The 23,718-nt window shown below is 33.2% G+C and overlaps 1 protein-coding gene across 11 annotated transcripts in view; it reads left to right on the forward strand.

Annotated features, from left to right (window-relative positions):
- The window catches only part of LOC142226453 (uncharacterized), a 122,830-nt gene that overhangs the window by 55,206 nt on the left and 43,906 nt on the right, over window positions 1-23,718 (forward strand). For all 11 annotated transcript variants that reach the window (XM_075296491.1, XM_075296492.1, XM_075296481.1 and 8 more), the window contains exon 2: window positions 9,750-9,815. The gene's annotated coding sequence lies outside the window, so the exon portion shown is untranslated. The remainder of the gene's footprint in view (window positions 1-9,749; window positions 9,816-23,718) is intronic.

Here is a 23,718-nt window from a genome sequence, read left to right on the forward strand (position 1 = left end):
CAAAGATCGCGAAACTCCCACGGTTAGGCCCATTTCCTTAGGGGGTATTGAAATTCCCTTTAGGGAGTGTGCAAAATACCTTGGCGTTATTTTGGACAGGAAGCTGAACTTTAAGCTTAATATTGAAGAAAGGGCGAGGAAAGCAACGGTAGCTTTATACTCGTGCAAAAAGGCAATAGGGAAAAAGTGGGGACTAAAACCAGAAATTGTACATTGGCTATACACGGCAGTGGTTAGACCTATAATGCTATATGGTGTTGTAGTCTGGTGGCCGGCACTTCACCAGCCGACAAGTTTAGACAAAGTTCAGCGTATGGCGTGCTTGTGTATCTCAGGTGCATTCAGCAAGACAGGAACAAACTCCCTTAATGTCATACTGAATCTATTGCCTTTAGACATTTTGGCCAAACAGTCAGCTGCAACAACGGCTGTGCGGTTGCGCGAGCTATCGCTGTGGTCGGAAAAAAGTTACGGTCACAGTTCGGTCCTCAAAATAATGCCAGATGTGCCTAACGTAGTGGATTACACTTTGGCGAGCCCACTTTTCGACAAAAAGTTTGAGACTCTAATTCCCAACAGTGAGGCGTGGTGTACACGGACCCCGGGGAATAAAAGATATATAGATTTCTACACTGATGGCTCCAAATTGGATGGCCAAGTGGGTTTCGGAGTATATTCTAAAGATCTGGAACTTCGAATAGCGAAAAGATTACCTGATCACTGTAGTGTTTTTCAGGCTGAAATATTAGCAATAAGAGAGGTGGCGAATTGGCTGAGAAGTAATGTTCCAAAACATGTGGGCATTAATATATACTCAGACAGTCAACCTGCAATAAAATCCTTGGACTCTGTGTTCCTCAACTCGAAAACGGCCATCGATTGCCGCAAATCTCTCAATGAGATGGCTGAGCAGTACAATATTCACCTAATATGGGTGCCTGGCCATAGGAACATACCGGGGAACTGCGAAGCGGATGAGTTGGCAAGGCTAGGGACTACCTTACATATTCCAGGGGAACTAGAATTTGTTGGTATGCCCCTAGCTACCTGCAAGCTCATGCTGCGTGAGAAGGCTGTTATGATGGCAAATGTTCGATGGGAGAATTGTAAGGGTTGTAACGACACCAAGCAAATATGGCCCCATTTCAACTTAAACCGCACACTAGATATGCTAATGTTCTCGAGACGTCAGATATCACTCCTGATATCTGCTATAACGGGTCGCTGCCTGATAGGAGATTTTGCAAAAACTATTGGCGCGAAGTATAATGACTATTGTATGAGCTGTCATGATGCGGAGGAAAAAGAATCAATTAAACACCTCTTGTGTGAGTGTCCTGCATTTTGTGTAAAGCGCAAGCAACTTTTAGGAGCATATAGCTTCAGATTACTGGCGGATCTGGAAAACGTTAACTTAAGCAGTCTGCTAATATTTTTGGAACAATCTGGTTGGTTCAACAAAGAAAAATAATCAAGAAGGTTCAGCGGTTAAAACTAGAAGTGCCCATATGTAATAGGTACTTTTAGTTAATGTGGTATCACAATGGACTGAATAGTCTAAGTGAGCCTGAATCTTAATCGGGCTGCCACTTTAACCTAACCTAACCTAACCTAGGACATCTTTGGTTCGGAATCATCCTTAAGGGAAGGTCAAAATAATTGGATCCAAGTAAATTGTTTTTGAATGTATGTATAGTGGCTGTTAATGGACATACGCGGTAAAATTTTCATAAATGCCTGTTGCTCAATTCTATGTTAAGCGCAATATAGGATCCCCCTTTTAGTATAGCCGACAATATGCACCCTCAAAAAAATCGCTTCTGTAACATATACCCCAAACACATTTTGCTTCAAGCATATATATTTTCAGGATTGGTCCAAAAAAAATATTGTTTGTATTGTTTCACCTTTGGGCATACACTGCTAGTAAAAAATGTTAATGAAATTTTCTTTGTGTGGATACATTTTTAAGGTTACTTTCATTATTTTACTTCCAGCATATTTATGTCTTTCTTTCTAAACACATATATGTTTATAGTCTATTTCTAAATTAATATATGTTTGCATCCAAGCATAATATATTTACAAACATTTTATGTCCCAAACATAATATATTCTAACATATCAACATATATGTCCCAAACATGTTATGGTAGTTTATGAACATTATATGCTTGCACTTAAAAATATTGTGTTAAAAAATTTGAGTTCCAAACATATAATTTTTACACCCAAACCTATGAAAAACAGTCTTTTTCGTCCGTGTGTGTGAAACCACATACACTCAAAAAAGTTTACTTGAATTCAAAGATTTTTGCCTTCCCTTAAGGATTTTGGTATTGCTTCGTAAACGAAGATGAGCTTCTTTAAAATAAGGAAATTTTTGATGGAGCGATATATGTTAGATTTAAATCTAGGCTCTATAAGATTAAAAGTAGTACGCAGAATCCATTTATCGAATTTTTATTCTCTTTTTGCGATAAAAATCTACATTGTAACAGTTACTTTAAAATAAATATGTTTTCTTAACTCAAAAAAATAAATAAATCAAGTATGCTAAATCCTCAAAATCAGTATGTGCATATATGTATGTATTTGGAAACCCCTCATCCAGTAGGCGGGCGGATATATCAATAATATACAAAATGTCGATTCTTTAAAAACGATGGGATAATAAATATTCTCGAACAACTGCATGGATATATTTCCAATCTGGAAGCTTGAATATAGTTTTTGGACTTCAAAAATGAAGAAAGAAACTTTTCACAAATTTTGATTGGGAGAAAATGTAACATTTTTTTTGTAGTACCCAGAAATGACTTCAAAGTTTTATTTGTTTCATAGTGTTATTCCACTTAATACGAATGATTGAAATCCTAGAAACGTTGTAGCTAGCCCAGGACATGCAATTTTTGCATAAATAATTTAGTATGGCAAACAATTTGCACCAAATTAAATCATCTTGAGAGGCACACATTACATTTCATTAAAAGAAACGTTTAACGTTTACATAGCTAATTAAAAAAAAATAAACGAAATATTTAAAATTATGATAACTTCACGAAATGAACAGAATGAAACATTTTTTGTATATATGGAATTTAAGATAGAATGTCTTAGGTCACCATATTGGCATTGACAAGCAACTTAGTTGAAAATCTCATTTAAGCAATTTCATATTACGTGATAGCATTATTATTTGTCTAAAGAGAGTTAAATTTCATATTTCATTTCATTTGTTTTTACGTAGTTTATAGTTCTCGTATGTTTTCAAATACATTTCGAAACCTTGAAGATTATGGTTTTTGGACAAACAAGTTCACTCCAACAACAGTCCACTCCAATAGAAAGCTTAACTATTTTTTCTTAACGTTTTTATTTTTTTTTCTTTTTTTGTACAATTGCTCTTCTTTAACCTTCTTTTCAAATAAAGGTAATTTTCCCAGCAGAACTGGTCAAATGACCTAGATAGCTTCTCTAACACAATACAATAAAAATTTAAGCACTCAGTCAAGTAAAAACTGGTATTATTTTTTGGAGGGACTACCACTAAATGCAATATTATGTGGTAATGGTAATAACCATAATGCTAATCGCTTTTAGAGTAACTGGTAATGGCAGTTCCAAGATTTTTTTTTTTTGTTTTTTTTTTTAGGAAATAAACATTTTTCACTTCTATCGTTTTGGATAAAGCAGCGTGCAGTATGCCCTTGATTTTTTCTTATTGTGGAATAATTGCAATTCTTCCAACGCTAATAAACATGCAATATGGATTTTAGGTTTTTAGCTATAATTTATATGTTTTTGTCAAGAACGAAATTTGAATTAAATTACTTTCATATGTCACATTGGAAATATTTTGGGTGTGTGACGAAGAGATTGTAATCAAAATAACAATAATAATTGTCCAATAGAGGGTGTGGGAATTTCCTTAGTCTAGGTTAGATTAGATTAGGTCCGAACGGCGTTCCACATTGCGGTGAAACCACTTAGAGAAGCTTTGAAACCCTCAGAAATGTCACCAGCATTACTGAGGTGGGATAATCCACTGCTGTAAAACTTTTTGGTGTTCCGTCGAAGCTGGAATCGAACCCACGACCTTGTGTATGCAAGGCGGGCATGCTAACCATTGCATCACGGTGGCTCCCTTCCTTAGTATATACCAGGGCTGTTGAGTCGGAGTCTGAAGATTTTGCTTAAGTCGAAGTCGTAAAAATTTAGCTGTGCTCCGATCAAACTAAAATTTTAAAAATATTTAATGCCCAACACTTTAAATTTTGTTTGTAACATTTCGAAATATCGATTTTAATTATGCCCTCCACCATATTAACTTTGCCATTCCGTTTGTAACACATCGACATATTGCTCTAAGACCCCATAAAGTATATATATTCTGGGTCGTGGTGAAATTCTGAGTCGATCTGAGCATGTCCGTCCGTCCGTCTTTTGAAATCACGCTAACTTCCGAACGAAACAAGCTATCGACTTGAAACTTGGCACAAGTAGTTGCTATTGATGTAGGTCAGATGGTGTTGAAAATGGGCCATATCGGTCCACTCTTACGTATAGCCCCCATATAAACGGACCCCCAAATTTGGCTTGCGAATCCTCTAAGAGATGCAAATTTCATCCGATCCGGCTGGAATTTGGTACATGGTGTTAGTATATGGTCTCTAAGAACCATGCATAAATTGGTCCACGTCGGTCCATAATTATATATAGCCCCCATATAAACCGATCCCCCGATTTGGCGGAGCCTGTAAAAGAAGCAAATTTATATAGCCCCCATATAAACCGATCAGCAGATTTGACCTCCGGAGCCTCTTGGAAGACCAAAATTCATCTGATTCAGTTCAAATTTGGTACGTGGTGTTAATATATCGCCTCAAACACCCATGCAAAAATTGGTCGAAATCGGTCCATAATTATATATAGGCCCTATATAACCGATCCCCAGATTTGACCTCCGGAGCCCCTTGGAAGAGCAAAATTCATCCGATTCGGTTGAAATTTGGTACGTGAAGTTAGTATATGGTATCCAACAACCACACGGATGAAAAAGGCTGTTTTTCATATGTTTGGCTATAAACATTATATGTTTGGAACACAAATTTTTAAACACAATATTTTTGAGTGCAAGCATATAATGCTCATAAACTAGCATAACATGTTTGGGACATATATGTTAATATGTTAGAACATATTATGTTTGGGACATAAAATGTTTGTAAATATAATATGCTTGGATGCAAACATATATTAATTTAGAAATAGCCTATAACCCTTTCCGATCTATAGCCGATCCACGTGATAGATTTTCCTAAATTTTTGAATTCTGTTATTTATGTGCACATAGAACATTTTAAATTAATAAGTTTGTTCAGTTTGATCCTGTATCCTGTTTTTTCAGGATACGCACAATTTTTGCCGTCCGGTAAATTCCGGTAAAAGTCCGGACGTAAAAATATCAAAAAACACAAAATAATCACGAAGTTACTGTTTGCATACAATATTTAACATGTTTTCTTATTGAAAACACTTGTTTGATGGAATATTCCACAACTTAAATAATTTTAATTTATTTGCAAACTTACACCTTCCACTAATTTTTACAAATGCGCAAAGTACACTGCTGAAACTACAAAATTAATATAAAAAACAAATATTTATAACGGTTCTTCACATTCTTAGACAAAGAGAGATCATACACAATTATTTTTTTGCCGCTCTTATCGCAGTACGTCATATATTAAAGAAATTATAGAGACTTAAACTTACCCGCACAATTGTGCGTACACGGTCGGAAAGGGATAAACATATATGTGTTTAGTAGCTTGGAGCGCTATTTAACAGGGAACGATATTGAATTAAGTTGGTGGTTGTTGCTTGTTATTGCAAAATGAACATTTTATTTTTCCGTGGCAATTGATCAGCTACTTCTTTGATCCTTACAAACTGTGTGGTCCGCTGTTCGAATCCCCGTCCGGCAAAAGGTAAAATTAAATAATAAAAAAAATCATACAATTGAATAATTTCTTCTACAATGTTTGTATTACAGAAAAAGGTGCTAAGAACTAAAAAATCTCGTGGAAGTGAGAAAGATGTGGGGGAATATACAATTGGGCAGAAACAAAATTTTGAGCATTCAGGTCGAAAACCTATGTTGTTAGCACCTATATTACCTGTTTATTTTCATAATTCGTTATGATTGTAAATATATAAATAAATAAATAAAATTTTGAGCACAATATTGTTTGGGAGAATTTTTTTAAGCATATAATATTTTTGGGTGCAAAATGCTTCCAAACATATTATATGTTCACATAATAACATATTGTTTTTTGGAAGACAACATTATTGAATTTGGATGCAAAAATACAAAATGTTTGAAACTTAGACTACCCAAACATATGTTGTTTAGACTAATATGCTTTCAAACATATTATATATTGGAAGAGATCAAACATATAAATGTTTGGGCAATATCCAAAAATGTATATGCTTGAAGCAAAATATGTTTGGGAGTATATGTTACAGAAGCGATTTTTTTGTGAGCGTGCATGCAGGAATTGGTTCATATCAGTCCATAACAGCGTTGCCAATTTAGCTTTTTTCCCGCTAGATTTGGCTTTTTTTGAAGACGTTTAGCGGGAAAAAAATGCATTTAGCTTTTAGCTTTTTTTCTGGCTTTTTTTCATGACCCTTTTAGCTATTTTTGGCTTTTTTATTTTCGACATGTTCCTATTGAAATATGGAAAAAACTTCGTTTTTATCTAAGTCTTGCTGCCAGATTAAGGTTTTCCGCATATTTCAAACCTCAATTGAAGCCTTAGTAATTATTCCAGCCATTATGCGGGCATTTTTGCAGCAAATACACCTTGTTGTAAAGTTTTTTCCTCGTATTCATAAAAGTTATCGTAAACTTTAAATCTACTATTACCCTACAAATTCCTTATATAAACTGTCAGTAAATTATTAGGAATAATAGCATTTGACTCGTTTATCCGTTTTATGTTATTTTAATACGTATTCTAAAGTTATTATGATATTACTAAATTAAAATAGTAGATGTGAATTGCTTTGTACACTGAAAAAATATTGTCATGAGGCCAAAGATTTCATGTCTTTAAAATACGAACGCAAATTTTGGTTATAATAGCATTTGTGAATTTCTCTTATATGTTATAAACTCTTTTCCTTGTCCAAAAGCCGATAAAATCGTTTTGTCCTTATAGTTAAGTGATTCAACTTAAAAATGGGTATCTTTTCATGAAAGAAGGCTAGGGTCAATTCTAAAAAATTCTTAAAATTAATTAAATAGTCTTTAAATTTGTGGAGTTTTTCTATCTTGACCACAAACCAAAATAGCGTTCAAAAATAGAAGAGGTTTTTCAACATTTTATTTTAAAAACATATACACAGAATAGTTTCTACTTAAAGTCGAGTCTGAATTTGGAAATTTAAGTTGTCGTTAGCACGTTTTTAAAGCACTGTGATAGCTCATGAAGAAAAAGCTGAAAAAAACGAATAAATTCAAATTTGACTCTGAATCAATACCAATACCAATCTGAATGGAACCGAACATAGAAATAATAAGGAAATAAAGTTTTGAATGTGGTATTATTTTTTTTTAACATCAAAAAAAATGCAATAAAAATTTCGTAGTGATATGATCAAAACAAATCTGCTATTTATTAATGGAATGGATTTACATTTACGAAAATTGGATAATAGGTTTGTATGGGAAATTTTCGAATAAAAGTTATTCAGTATAAACTTGCAAGACAGTTAGAATGGGTTTTATTCTCTTGGGTAATATTAGGAGAAGTGTACACGTTCACGAATTTATCATTTATTCAGTTAAAACGAAATATATTCATATTTTCTAATGCAGTTCTATGTGACATTGGACTTGTTGATGATTAACCAGCTGATAATTGCAATTTACCGGGAAAAAAGTTTTTACTAGGAAATATAAATGAAGGACTTCCAGTAAAAATTTGTGATAGTAATTAAAATGTATCGAGTACGCAAACTGAGTTAATATGACATAGATTTTCTTACAGTCTCACCGAAATGGAAATAAAATGAATACAATTAAAATAATATGCATTTTAAGTGAAATAAAGCCTTTAAGTTTGTTAAATTTCAATCAAAAATGTGACTTTTGATACAAAAAAATTTAGCTTTTTTTCTAGCTATTTTTAAATTTTTTTTAGCTTTTTTTGGCTAGTTTTTTTGGACAAATCTAGCGGTTTTTGGTGAAACAATTCTGGCAACGCTGGTCCATAATAATATATGTAGGCCCCATATAAACCGATCCCCAGATTTGACCTCCGGTGCCTCTTGGAGAAGCAAAATTCATCCGATCTGGTTGAAATTTGATACGTGGTGGTATTATATGATATTTAACAACCATGCCAAAATTGGTACATATCGGTCCATAATCATATATATCCCCCATGGAAACCGATCCCCTGATTTGGTTTTGCAGCCTCTTGGAGCAGGAAATTTCATCCGATTCAGTTGAAATTTGATACATTGTGCTAGCGCTAACAACTATGCCAAACTAGGTCCATATCGGTTTATAGTTATATATAGCCCTCAGATAAATCGATACCCAATCACACAAAAATTGGTTCATATCGGTTAATAATTGTATACGAGCCGCCATATAAAGCCACCCCCATTTTTCAATTCTGGCTCTCTAATTACCGCGCAAAAGTCCATATCGGTTCGTAATTATTTGTAGACTTACTTACTTTTGTGTCCAATATATACCACATATGGGCTAACTTACAATTTGGAAGACAATGTTAAGAAGTTTTAAAATACCTTGCTATCGGCAAGTGTTACCACAACCCATGTAATTCGATTGTGGATAACACAGGCTTTTGTAGATGTTTCTACGCAATCCATCGGGGAGATTCGACCTGGTTTTAAATTATTTTAAGACGATTACACCGAATCATATCAAACTTGGACACTCCACGTCCGAAATATGGACAAAAGTTAGGCGACTGTGGGTATCCAATAGCACACTGAAAAAACTATCGACCTAATATGAATGATTATGTAACCTAAATTAAAAAAAAATAAATTTTCTTAAAATAATGAAATTTTAATTAAAGGAAAGTTTATAATCTTTGCTTCATTTTTTTCATTAAATTTAGAACAAAAATCTTGGAATTTTATTTTTTAAATTAACTGATATATTGAATCTTTAAGTATAACATAAAAAAGTTTCAAATACAGAAATATAATTAAGATTTTGCTTCTTTGGTTTAACGTTTTTTTTTTTTTTAATTAACCCTTTCACTACCGATGTCCACTTTGAAGGACATTCGAAAAAGACACCAAATTCTATTTTTCCACTTAGTTTTGATTTATTTCTTGATCGGTTTATATGGGGGCTATATATAATTATGGACCGATATGGACCATTTTTTGCATGGTCATTAGAGACCATAACTTACACCATGTACCAAATACTTTGTCAAATCGCCAAAGGCAATTTCAGTCCCAACTAGATTGCCTTAATTCTCAATCTGGGGAAAGGATATATTGGAGAATTATTCATCAAATATTTGATAAGGAAAAAATCACCAAAAGGTTAGAAAAGTAGCATAACTATTTATACATTATTTACTGAATTGTATTTGAATTGTTTGTATAAATATGAATTTTCAATAAATGTCCACAGATTTTTCTGTTTACTAATGAATAAACTTTACTTCGTATATTTACAGAAATATCCTTTAATAACTGGCCGTAAAATCAAACAAATTTGCTTCAATATATTTGATTGTGCCTAGGTAAGTTCTTCACAATTTCTCTAGAATTCAATGACATATGGGAAGATGTTTACATAAATAATGCGAAACAAAAAAAATCTCTTCCCATCCAATTATATTTTATCAAGTCCAATCGCCCATTTATTTCATTTCCTATCATTTGTTCACTAGAACTCTTGAGAAAATACATATCAAGCTTGTAATAGAATACACTTATTTGACAACTTAATTAATAATTGCTTGGAAATTAAATGAAATAATTGATAGCGAGTAGATTCTTTATGTTATAACAAGTAAGGAAAGTCTAAAGTCGGGCGGGGCCGACTGTATTATACCCTGCACCACTTTGTAGATCTAAATTTTCGATACCATATCACATCCGTCAAATGTGTTGGGGGCTATATATAAAGGTTTGTCCCAAATACATACATTTAAATATCACTCGATCTGGAAGAATTTGATAGACTTCTACAAAATCTATAGACTCAAAATTTAAGTCGGCTAATGCACTAGGGTGGAGCACAAAAAAAATATTGGAAACATTTGAATCTGAAGCAATTTTAAGGAAACTTCGCAAAACTTTATTTATGATTTATCGCTCGATATATATGTATTAGAAGTTTAGGAAAATTAGAGTCATTTTTACAACTTTTCGACTAAGCAGTGGCGATTTTACAAGGAAAATGTTGGTATTTTGACCATATTTGTCGAAATCAGAAAAACATATATATGGGAGCTATATCTAAATCTGAACCGATTTCAACCAAATTGGGCACGCATAGCTATAATGCTAATTCTACTCCCTGTGCAAAATTTCAACTAAATCGGAGTAAAAAATTGGCATCTGTGGTCATATGAGTGTAAATCGGGCGAAAGCTATATATGGGAGCTATATATAAATCTGAACCGATTTCAATCAAATTTGGCACGCATAGCTACAATGCTAAATCTACTCCCTGTGCAAAATTTCAACCAAATTGGGCCAAAACTCTGGCTATTAGAACCATATTAGTCCATATCGGGCGAAAGATATATATGGGAGCTATATCTAAATCTGAACCGATTTCAATCAAATTTTGCAAATTTTGACTATACGACTAAGTGTTGTGTTCGTACAAAATTTCAAGCAAATCGGTATAAAACTCTGGCTGCTGGGTCCATATTAGTGCATATCGGGCGAAAGATATATATGGGAGCTATATCTAAATCTGAACCGATTTCTTCCAAAATCAATAAGGTTCTATTCTGACGCAAATTAGGAACATGTGCTAAATTTAAAGGCGATTGGACTTAAAGTGCGACCTAGACTTTGATCACAAAAATGTGTTCACAGACAGACGGACGGACGGACGGACAGACGGACATGGTTATATCGACTCAGGGACCCACCCTGAGCATTATTGCCAAAGACACCATGTGTCTATCTCGTCTCGTTCTGGGTGTTACAAACATATGCACTAACTTATAATACCCTGTTCCACAGTGTCGCGCAGGGTATAAAAATATGGGAAACATTTAAATCTGAAGCAATTTTAAGGAAACTTCGCAAAAGTTTATATTTATGTAATAGAAGTTTAAGAAAATTAGAGTCCTTTTTACAACTTTTCGACTAAGCAGTGGCGATTTTACAAGGTATTTTGACCATTTTTGTCGAAAGCAGAAAAACATATGTATGGGAGCTATATCTAAATCTGAACCGATTTCAACCAAATTTAGCACGCATAGCTACAATGCTAATTCTACTCCCTGTGCAAAATTTCAACTAAATCGGAGTTAAAAATTGGCCTCTGTGGTCATATGAGTGTAAATCGGGCGAAAGCTATATATGGGAGATATATCTAAATCTGAACCGATTTCAACCAAATTTGGCACGCATAGCTACAATGCTAATTCTACTCGGTGTGCAAAATTTCAATTAAATCGGAGTAAAAGATTGGCCTCTGTGGTCATATGAGTGTAAATCGGGCGAACGATATATATGGGAGCTATATATAAATCTGAACCGATGTCAACCAAATTTGGAACGCATAGCTACAATGCTAATTCTACTCCCTGTGCAAAATTTTAATTAAATCGGAATAAAAGATTGGCCACTGTGGTATATGAGTGTAAATAGCGCGAACGATATATATGGGAGCTATATCTAAATCTGAACCGATTTCAATAAAATTTGGCACACTTGACTACACTACTAATTGTACTCCTAGTGCGAAATTTTAAGCAAATTAGAGTAAAACTCTGGCTTCTGGGGCCAGATAAGTCCATATCGGGCAATATATATATTTATATATATATATATATATATATATATATATATATAATATATATATATATATATATATATATATATATATATATATATATATATATATATATATATATATATGTATATATATATATATATATATATATATATTTATATATATATATATATATATATATATATATATATATATATATATATATATATATATATATATATATATATATATATATATATATACATATATATATATATATATATATATATATATATATATATATATATATATATATATATATATATATATATATATATATATATATATATATATATATATATATATATATATATATAAATCAATAGGGTTCTATTCTGAGCCAAATCACATATTTGTGCCAAATTTGAAGTCGATTGGACTAAAACTGCGACCTAGACTTTGATGACAAAAATGTGTTCACGGACAGACGGACATGGCTATATCGACTCAGGAGCCCACCCTGAGACACCATGTGTGTATCTCGTCTCCTTCTTGGTGTTGCAAACATATGCACTAACTTATAATACCCTATTCCACAGTGTGGCGCAGGGTATAAAAATGTGGGTATGGCGGCAGCACGTCATTTTTTCGCAAATCAATGAAATTCTGAAATACTTAAATAACATAACAAAAGCAACGCAACATATTCTTAACCCTCTAATGCCCAAGCCCGCCTTTAGGCGGTTAATAAGGAAGCTTTTAGTAAAACACACTTTAAGACAACAAAAATGGTTTATTTGAAACTATTCAAGAGGCTTTGCAGCATATGCTGAATTTTACCGTATAAATTTTTCTTGCTTAGTTCTCTTGCTTTTGTGTCGTTAACATTGAATATTTAATAAGCTGGCAAATAAAAATTGGGGCACACTATGCACTGGGCTACGTAGCTGTTATTGTCATCAACAGTCAAGCAGTTATATTTATATAGCACAGTTTTCGGCGCCCACGAGCCGACTAAACAAACTTTATTTAACAGAAACATACATTTAGTTGGGCACCGTGGAGCATAGGTGAGTACGTCCGCTTTGCATACCAAGAGTCGAGAGTTCGATCCCTTCTTCGACCGAACACCAAAAAGTTTTTTGTTTTTACATATATACCAGATATGTTCGGAAGATTCCAAAAAGATGTTCAACATTACATACTCGTACTAATATAATAAATATTTATTATGAAACTGTAAAATGTGTCTTATTAAAGACTTAAAGTCAAAAAAGTATAGTGTTTGATATAAACGAAATGGACCGTGTTTTTTGGTTCAAAAATAACTTTTTTATTGAAAAAATAAAAATTTTGTAACAAACGAATTTTTTTAGTGATAAAAGTTTAAAATTTTCGAAGAAATTAAAAAAAAACTCTAACAAAAGAACAACTTTTTTGATGCACGCTTTAAAACATTTTTTTCTTTGTGTGTATGACAAGCGCATATAAAATTGCCTTTGATTTTACATCTCTTCTGGATCCAAAACGAAAAATATCCCAGCTCTATTCGAAACACGTTATTTTCATTACCTAGAAGTTCACTGTGCGAACATGGTTGCATTGAAAACGTTAAATGATCACCGCAAAACAACTTCAATCCTATTATTTTGATCTTCGAATATGATCGTTTCTGTTCTGCGTGTATATTGACTCAATTTCAATTACCTTTTTTCTCAGTTCATGTTTACTGTAATGTAATTTCAACATTTACCCACACCAAATATCAAATTTATTTTGTTATTTCATTCTAGAAAGCAGAATGCCATTTACTTACGTGATCGTATTTCTCTAGAAATTTCATATGCACCCACTTACATTGCGGGTTTATGGTATTTGTTGATTTAACTAAATTTGGTTTATTTCAAGACATGATGGGATAAGCATTTATGTGGCTGACAGGTGATAGAGTCTGCGACGTGACGTTTCATAATGAATCACAATTTGGAATAGCAGTTCTACTGACTACAAAAACTGGAAATTAAATATTTGTGGGTTGCAGTGACAGTATAAACAGTTGTTGTGTGATGAGCTGATGATATTTTTGGTGATAATTTTTTTGCTGTTTAATTTGAAATTTAATACAAATGAGACTTGGCGATTTTTCCATTCAATCTGCAAGTTTGGTTTTTTTTTTGTAGCATATTTTATCTAAAATTCCAAATTGGTATACAGATAACTCATTCTTGTTTTTTGTATGGTTTGCAGCTACCGCTCGGTCCCGCCTCCTAATATGGTCAAATGTTACAGTTGCTGATTTTCAATATTACTCGAACCTTTTGGCTTCCAATTCGATCGTCATTGTTGTGTATATGATTTCTTTTGAGATCATTAGACTTAAAGTGGGTGTTTTAGACTTTACGACGATGTCATGATTCAAACATGATGTTTGTTGCTGTTGTTGTTGTTGTTGTTCTTGTTGATTTTATAGCCGGGGCTGGTTTTGCCATTGGCTTTATTGGATTGAACAACAAATAAACGACCTTTACTTGACTACTATAGCAATGTCATTTTCTAATATATATATTTTTTGTTCAAAACATTTAATTAAATGTGTGGAGGATGTCTTTTTTTTATAAATTAAAAAATATGGGGTTGTAATCAGTGGAATAGAAAAATGTTATAATTTTTTAAATTAAATAATTTCCTTTCTCCATAACTGACAATATGATTTCGATGTCTGATCAAAATCTTTTGCCCTTGTATACAAAAATAAATTTGTATAAAAGTTCATTCACCAACAAATATATGAGCTGGCGAACATACCATCTGGTTTTAAAGGATACATTTTCAATTCTGTTTTCATTGGAACCTCGGAATCAATACAAAAATAATTAAAAAGAAATAAAATCTTTGGACTGTGTAACATTTATTTTTCCATTTAAAACATCAGTAATATCACTAAATCTGTAAGGTTGGTTAAACGTGCCAGCAAAAAAAAGCGTCGCCAAAAAGTATTGAAAATGTTCTTTTTGGATCCGGAAGTGGTGCTAAATTGACGCAGAAGCGAAGAATTTAACAAGGGCTTGTCATAGGACGGATGTCCACCATTTCAACAGCCACTACACTGCATTTGCATCACTTCTTAAGGTGGGAGGCGAATTCAGTGGTTTGGATGTGAATTAAGAAATTTTGTGATATTTTGACAAATAAATAATTTTAAATTTTTTTTATGATTTTTAATGCGTTATAACGCTTGTCCGGAACTTTTGTGATAAAATATTTTCAAAAATTCGAAATTTTTCTTCAAAGAATTTAGCTTTTTTTTTTTGGCTAAATTTAAATAATTTGTACCCTTTTATTAATTCTTAATCTGTTTTTAACCTATTTGAAACAAAAAAAAAATAATTACCCATTAAAAATATGAAAAACGCGAGTTATAAAGAAATTGACTCAAATGAGTCAATTTCCTGTGCAGTTAAAACAAAAAACATCTTTAGGAGAGCATTTTTGGAATTCTTTTAAAGTTGCGCCTTGAGAAGAACTTCCAAATTTTTTTGCTGGGGTATGATATATGCGGCTCTGGACAACTTCAACAACACGAAATACACAGAAAAAAATGTTACGAAAATTCTCCCAATTAAAGTATTAATTGAATTTTTAAAAATGTTCATTAAATTGATTAAATTTTTAATTGAAACAAAAATCTATCACAAAAATTAATAATATCAATTAATTTTTTAATTGGATCAATTAATTTTGTTTAATTGACTTTTAATAAACTTTTTATTGATACTATCATTTCTGTGATTGAAGGCATTTCAATTAAAAATTTAATGGATCAATTAATTTTGTGATTGAAGACAAAACAAGTATATACGGCCGTCAGTTCGGCCAGGCCGAAGCTTATGTACCCTCCACAATGGATTGGGTAGAAACTTCTTCTAAACACTGCCATCCACAATCGAATTACTTGAGTTGCGGTAACGCTTGCCGATGGCAAGGTATCTTAAAACCTCCCAACACCGTCTTCTAAATTGTAAGTAAGTCCATATATACCGATTAAATACGTATATAATTCAGCTTGACAAAGTTTTCTATAGAAATAAAATTTTAACAAAATTTTCTATAGAAATAAAATTTTAACAAAATTTTTCTATACAATTTTGACAAAATTTTCTATGGAAATAAAATTTTGACAAAAGTTTCTATAGAAATAAAATTAAGGGGAAATTATTTTTGGCTCGAGTGGCAACCATGATTATGAACCGATATGTACCAATTTTTGTGTAGTTAGAGATCGGCTATATATAACTATATACCGATATGGACCACTTTTGGTATGGTTGTTACCGGCCATATACTAACACCACGTTCCAAATTTGAACTGGATCGGATGAATTTTGCTCCTCCAAGAGGATCCGAAGGTCAAATCTGGGGATCGGTTTATATGGGGGCTATATATAATTGTGAACCGATGTGGACCAATTTTTGCATGGATGTTAGAGACCACATACTAACACCACGTTCCACATTTGAACCGGATCGGATTATTTTTGCTCCACCAAGAGGCTCCAGAGGTCAAATCTAGAGAACGGTTTATATGGGGGCTATATATAATTATGAACCGATATGGACCAATTCTGGCTCGGTTGTTAGATACCATGCTCCAAATTTCAACCGGATCGGATAAAATTTGTTTCTCTTAGAGGCTCCGCAAGCCAAATCTGGGGATCGGTTTATATGGGGGCTATATATAATTATGGACCGATGTGGACCAATTTTAGCATGGTTGTTAGAGACCATATACAAACATCATGTACCAAATTTCAGCGGGATCGGATGAAATTTGTTTCTCTTTGAGGCTCCGCAAGACAAATCTGGGGATCGGTTTATATGGGGGCTATATATAATTATGAACCGATGTGGACCAATTTTAGCATGGTTGTTAGAGACCATATACAAACATCCTGTACCAAATTTCAGCCAGATCGGATGAAATTTGCTTCTCTTTGAGGCTCCACAAGCCAAATCTGGGGATCGGTTTATATCAGGGATCCGGAGCGGAGCGGAGCAAGCCCTTTTTTTGCCGGAGCGGGAGCGGAGCGGTTTCCAAATGAAAAACCGCTCCGCTCCGAATAAAATATTACTTGAATGAAATGTGTAACTTTGAAATTACACTGCATAGGTAATTTCAAATTTAGCTAGTACTTAGCGTAGTGTGAGTAAACGTTTAAAATGTACGATATGTATTTTTGTACATACGTACATTGGGGAAAACACAACGTGTTTGTTTAGTAATTGTTTTCAAAAACGGCAAATGTCAAAATATATCTCTAGTATGTGTTGTAAAAGTAACAACAGTACTTTCGATCAATTTCATCCCGTATTACTACAAAAAAGTTTGTAATGAACGTCAAATAAATGCAATTAAACGATGATATTTATATTTAATTTTTTAGTTTTCTACACTGAAAAAAATATTGTCGTGAAGTCAAAGATTCAATGTCCTTAGAATAAGAATGCAAATTTTGCTTAACATGGAAGACGCATTTCTCTAAAATAAAGTTTTTTTCTTGTCCAAAAAGCAATAAACTTTTGAATGAAGTTGTAATGTCTTTATAATTAAGTGATTTTACTTAAAAATGTGTATCATAACATGAAAGATAAAATTTTTGAGGTAAGGTCAACGTGACTTTAATAATTAAGAAAAATACTTTAAAATTAATAAAATTGTCTTTAAATTTGTTTCCTTTTTGCATCTTGCCTACAAAGCAAAAAATCGTTAAAAAATAAGACATGTTTCTCAACACTTTATTTTAAAGACGCTTTTTACTTGAAACATAGCATAATTTCTACTGGAAGTCGAGTCTTAATATGGAAAAAAATAACTCGTTAACTCGTTTTTAAAGGATTTTGATAACAACTGACGAAAAAAATCTAAAAAATGAAAAATTAACATTTGCTTCCTAGAAGCAATTACATTAGTTCTCGAAAATTTAATTAAAATTATGGATAGTTTCAATTTTGGTTGAAAAATGTGCGCATATACATTTATTATACAATAAAGGGGAAAAAAGCGAAATTAGGTAACACTAGATCTGAGTAAGAATATTCGTAGGTATACCACGGACTGATGTCGATGGAGGTTGTTGCAAACATAAACATACACACCCACATTACAAATATAACAAAACCTCTTCTCTACGTCTGTTGCAAAACAAAAAAAACTTTCGGAGAGTAGTTACTTCTACTCTGTGTATAGACTAGAGGTCTGCATCGAATAACTTTTCACTACATGTATGCAATTCGCTGTCGAATATAGTACATACACTGTCTTTCTCTCAGAGCGCAAGTAGTGAAGTGAAGAGAACACTTGCTTGTCAAATACCACCAAGTACTTATCCGAAACAATATGTGTTCCGAAAAAAAGGAACAATAAAAATGTAAGTACTTGAGAAAAAGTACAACATGGATTCTCTTCATTTCACGTGGTACCACAAGTATAGCTCAGTTATGTGCGAAGCAAAACTTTCCATTATTATTAATCATAGATATGTATGTATGTCACATATTTCATATATTTATGTATGTCACACACTTACCTTAACGTTTGCCGTTCTTTATATCAATCCGAAAACATATATTATTGAGAGTAACTGCTTTCTTGTATTTCTGAAACTGCACGTGGTACATGGAGTACTCTATGAAGTTTTGTTCTCGCAACATACTCGACGTGATCACTCTGAGTACACTTCAATAAGAGAGAAAGAGGAATATGTGTTTGTTGGTAGTGAAGACATCAGAGTAGCAACAAGAAGTTACTCGTGGCTTTTGGTGTTCATTAAAATGTGTACCAATTGTTTTGCGACTCTCTCTAATATATGTACTCATTTGGCAAGTACACGTGTACTCTGCATTTACAAATGGAATTGTGCAGACCTCTAGTATAGACTTTCAATTCCAATCAGCGTTGCCGTTTTGGTCCGATTGGACCAAAATTGGTCCAAAAGATTTCTAATTTTTAAATTTGGTCCGATGGTCAGACCAAACAGAATTTGGTCCATTTTGGTCCATTTTCATAAATTTGGTTTCTATCACATATTAAATAGTAGATGGTGCACCGCAAAGAATATTGTCGGGAGGCCAAATATTTCACATGCTTAAAATACGAATACGAATTTTGCTTAGAATAGAAGGCGTATTTCTCTGAAAAAAAGTTTTTCCTTGTCTAAAAGTCTCTAAACTTTTCAATGAAGTCTGTTTGTCCTTATAGCTAAATGATTCGACATAAAAATGTGTATCCTAACATGAATGCAAATTTCGTTTTAATGAAGTCAAAATGGATTTAATATTTCTGAAAAAATCTTCAAAATTAATAAAATATTTCAACACATTGTTTTAAAGTCATTATACCCTAAACCACATAGTGGTTAGGGTATAATAAGTTTGATCTGCCAAAAAAATGTGCCTACAAGAAATATTGATTTTAGACCCCATAAAATATATACCGATCGACTCAGAATCACCTCCTGAGTCGATCTAGCGCTTGGTGTCCGTCCGTCCATCCGTCCGTCTGTCCATGTATTTGTTGTTCACAGGATTTCGGTCGCAATTATTAACCGATTTTGATGAAATTTGGTACAGGGTGTTTTTTTGGGCATAAGGACGAACGTTATTGAATTTGGAAGAAATCGGATCAAATTTAGATATAGCTCCCATATATATGTATTGCCCGATTTCGACAAATGGCGTCATGTGGCACTTTTTTTACTAACCGATCGTCGTCAAATTTAGCACAAAATAATCTTCTGTATCACCCTTTAAGTCTGAAAATTTCATCGAAATCGGTTCAGATTTAGATATAGGTCCCATATATATGTATCGCCCGATTTTGTCAAATTAGGTCATAAAACCCTTATTTATCAACTGATCTTACTCAAAGTTGGCGAAATGTAATCTTCTATAGCACTAACTATATGTGCACAAAATCATCGAAATCGGTTCAAATTTAGCTATAGCTCCCATATATGTACCGCCCGATTTTTCTAAATAAAATAAAACTCAATTGAACAAATAATACAATGTTTGCACTATAATTTTCTCGAAGAGGAGCGGAGCGTGGAGCGGAGCGGAGCGATTTTTTTTTTCTCGGAGCGGAGCGGTTTTTTTTCTCCGGAGCGGGAGCGGAGCGGAGCGAAAAAAATGGACCGCTCCGGATCCCTGGTTTATATAGGGGCTATATATAATTATGGGCCGATATGGACCAATTTTTGCATGGTTGTTAGAGACCATATACCAACATCATGTACCAAATTTCAGCCGGATCGGATAAAATTTGTTTTTCTTTGAGGCTCCTCCAGCCATATCTGGGGATCGGTTTATAGCGGGACCATTTTTTGCATGGTTGTTAGATACCATATACCAAAACCATGTACCAAATTTCAGCCGGATCGGATGAAATTTGTTTCTCTTTGAGCCTCCGCAAGCCAAATCTGGAGATCGGTTTATATGGGGGCTATATATAATTGTGGACCGATGTGGACCAATTTTTGCATGGTTGTTAGAGACTATATACCAACACCATGTACCAAAATTCAGCCGTATCGGATGAAATATGCTTTTCTTAGAGGCTTCGCAAGCTAAATCTGAGGGTCCGTTTATATAGGGGATATACGTAAAAGTGGACCGATATGGCCCATTTCCAATACCATCCGACCTACATCAATAGCAACTACTTGTGCCATGTTTCAAGTCGATAGCTTGTTTCGTTCGGAAGTTAGCGTGATTTCAACAGACGGACGGACATGCTCAAATCGACTCAGAATTTCACCACGACCCAGAATATATATATTTTATGGGGTCTTAGAGCAATATTTCGATGTGTTACAAACGGAATGACCAAATTAATATACCCCGCATCCTATGGTGGAGGGTATAAAATTTTTGTTGTGTGTAGATGCACAAACTTATTGGAAAGAGAGGTCTAGATGGACTTGTGAGCTGATTTTGAGATCAACTGTTTATGTAATGCTTTTTTTTTAATATATAGTTTATAAACAATTTTGTTATTCCCAGAACTAAATCTTGTGTATGGCTTACGATATTCACTTTCTACATCCCACATATAGCTTTATATGTCTAAGCTAAAAAACAGTAACCACAAACTTATTATTATAATAATCCGATATATGGAGACAGCTAACCACTAATTACATACTTAATTGCTTTTGAAAGTGATATTTAAATAAGATAAATTTCTGAATGCCAGAAAGAAAATATGTTGTCATAAAAATATTAGATTTAGTTACAGTATCGTTTCATTAATCTCTAATAAAAAGACCGAGGTGTCAAAGTTTTCTTAAGCTTAAATGAAATGAATTTTTGTCCAATTTTGTTTAAATGAAACATGTCCAAATTCAAAATATCTGACCATAATTTAACAATATTTTCTATCTAAGAAAAATTTTGTGAACAGCCTTTTTGGGACACAATTTTTTTGCAAAATACACCCAAACAAACTTTTTAAAAGACACAGCAAAAATGTCTGCTGCTATGGCCGATATCGCAATTTTAGCGGCAAAAAGTCAGATTTCAACTTTAAAATTTTAAAACTTTCTATATTGGGTTTTATACTCAACACATTGATAATATAAAATCAAAATAAATTGTTACTGATGGCAATCCTGTTTATATATTTCCAAGAATGAAGCAGCTAAATTTTTATAAGATTTTTTAATTTTATAAATCTTATATAATCTGTGTTCTAACGAAATATTTTTATAAAAAAAAAATATTATGTAGCTATGAGTTTTAATACTCAAGGTGAGCAGTTTTACTATATACATATAAAGTTTACTAAAATTGTGTATTTCATCCTTATTTTCATGGTTTTTTGGGTGTACTTTTTTGTGATATTCTGAAGAGTTTTATTGTTTTTCGTGGAGTACAACTAAAAATGTTTTGAAATGTAATTAGAAATTTTTCCATGTGCTTGTTGGTAGAAAACTCAAGTTTTATGTCATGACAAAACTGACTGCATTTGACTGCTAATGAACTAATGATTAATATTTTTCAGAAACACTCAGGTTTAAAAATTTTGAAATCTTTCAATACAAATCTCTAAGTCCCTCGTATGCGTGGATGTGAATTTAAAGTTTTATTTCCTCGGTTGTAAAAAACGGTACAGTGTGTTTTTTTGAAACAAATAATCGGCATAACCTCATCTATATCATACAAATTGCATTTTATTTTTACTCCACGTCTTAGTTATTAGTTTACATATGTTAGGTTAGGTTAGGATAAAGTGGCAGCCCGATTAAGATTCAGGCTCACTTAGACTATTCAGTCCATTGTGATACCACATTAACTAAAAGTATCTACACGCAAAAAAATAATTCTTTCCTCCCAAACGAAATTTTAGACAAACAAAGTTCGTTTCTCATTTGCTTCTCGTTGAAAGGAAGTGTATGTGGAAGAAAAGTATATACTTTTTGTGATAAACGTTTATTCTTTTCCAGGATGTAACAATTTCATAAAGACTAACTCAAAAAAATTTTTTTTCTGGCTAATTGCATTTTCCCTCCCATCTTTCCCACTTCCACGATTTTTTTTAGTTCTTAGCACCTTTTTCTGTACTACAAACAATGTAGAAGAAATTATACAATTTTATAAATTTTTAAAATTTTTTTACCTTTCGCCTGGACGGAGAATCGAACCGCGGACCATGCAATTTGTAAGCCAACACACTATCCACTGAGCTATGTAGCCGTTATTGTCATCAATAGATAATTACCCATATAAGTTATATTTATAGAGCATAGCTTGCGGCGCCCACGAGCCGATTAAACAAAGTTTATTTCACAGAAAAATACATTTAGTTGGGCACCATGGAGCAGTGGTTGCTACGTCTGACTTGCATGCCAAGGGTCGTGGGTTCGATCCCTGCTTCGACCAAAGTTTTTTTTTTTTTTACATATATTCCAGATATGTTAGGAAGATTCCGAAAAAATTTTCAACATTACATTGTAGTATTTTAGATTTTGAACTGTAAAATGTGTCTTATTAAAGACCTAAAGTCAGAAAAGGACAGTGTTTGATATAAACGAAATGGACTGTGTTGTTGATTCAAAAATAACTTTTTTTATTAAAAAAATTAAGATTTTGTAACAAACGAATTTTTTTGGTGATAAAAGTGTATTCTTTTCGAAGCAATTCAAAAAACTCTAACAAAAGAAAAACGTTTTCGGTACACGTTTTCCAAACGTTTTTTTTCTTTGCGTGTATTACATATGGAAACTTCGAGTTTTAACCCTTGAACCTTCAAGATTATATATTGGGAGCCACCGTGGTGCAATGGTTAGCATGCCCGCCTTGCATACACAAGGTCGTGGGTTCGATTCCTGGTATGACCGAACACCAAAAAGTTTTTCAGCGGTGGATTATCCCACCTCAGTAATGCTGGTGACATATCTGAGGGTTTCAAAGCTTCTCTAAGTGGTTTCACTGGAATGTGGAAAGCCGTTCGGACTCGGCTATAAAAAGAAGGTCCCTTGTCATTGAGCTTAACATGGAATCGGGCAGCACTCAGTGATAAGAGAGAAGTTCACCACTGTGGTATCACAATGGACTGAATAGTCTAAGTGAGCCTGATACATCGGGCTGCCACATAACCTAACCTAACTTAACCTTCTAGATTATATTTT

The sequence above is a fragment of the Haematobia irritans genome, chromosome 2 (genome assembly GCF_050003625.1).
Source record: "Haematobia irritans isolate KBUSLIRL chromosome 2, ASM5000362v1, whole genome shotgun sequence".
Classification (NCBI taxonomy): Eukaryota; Metazoa; Arthropoda; class Insecta; order Diptera; family Muscidae; genus Haematobia; species Haematobia irritans.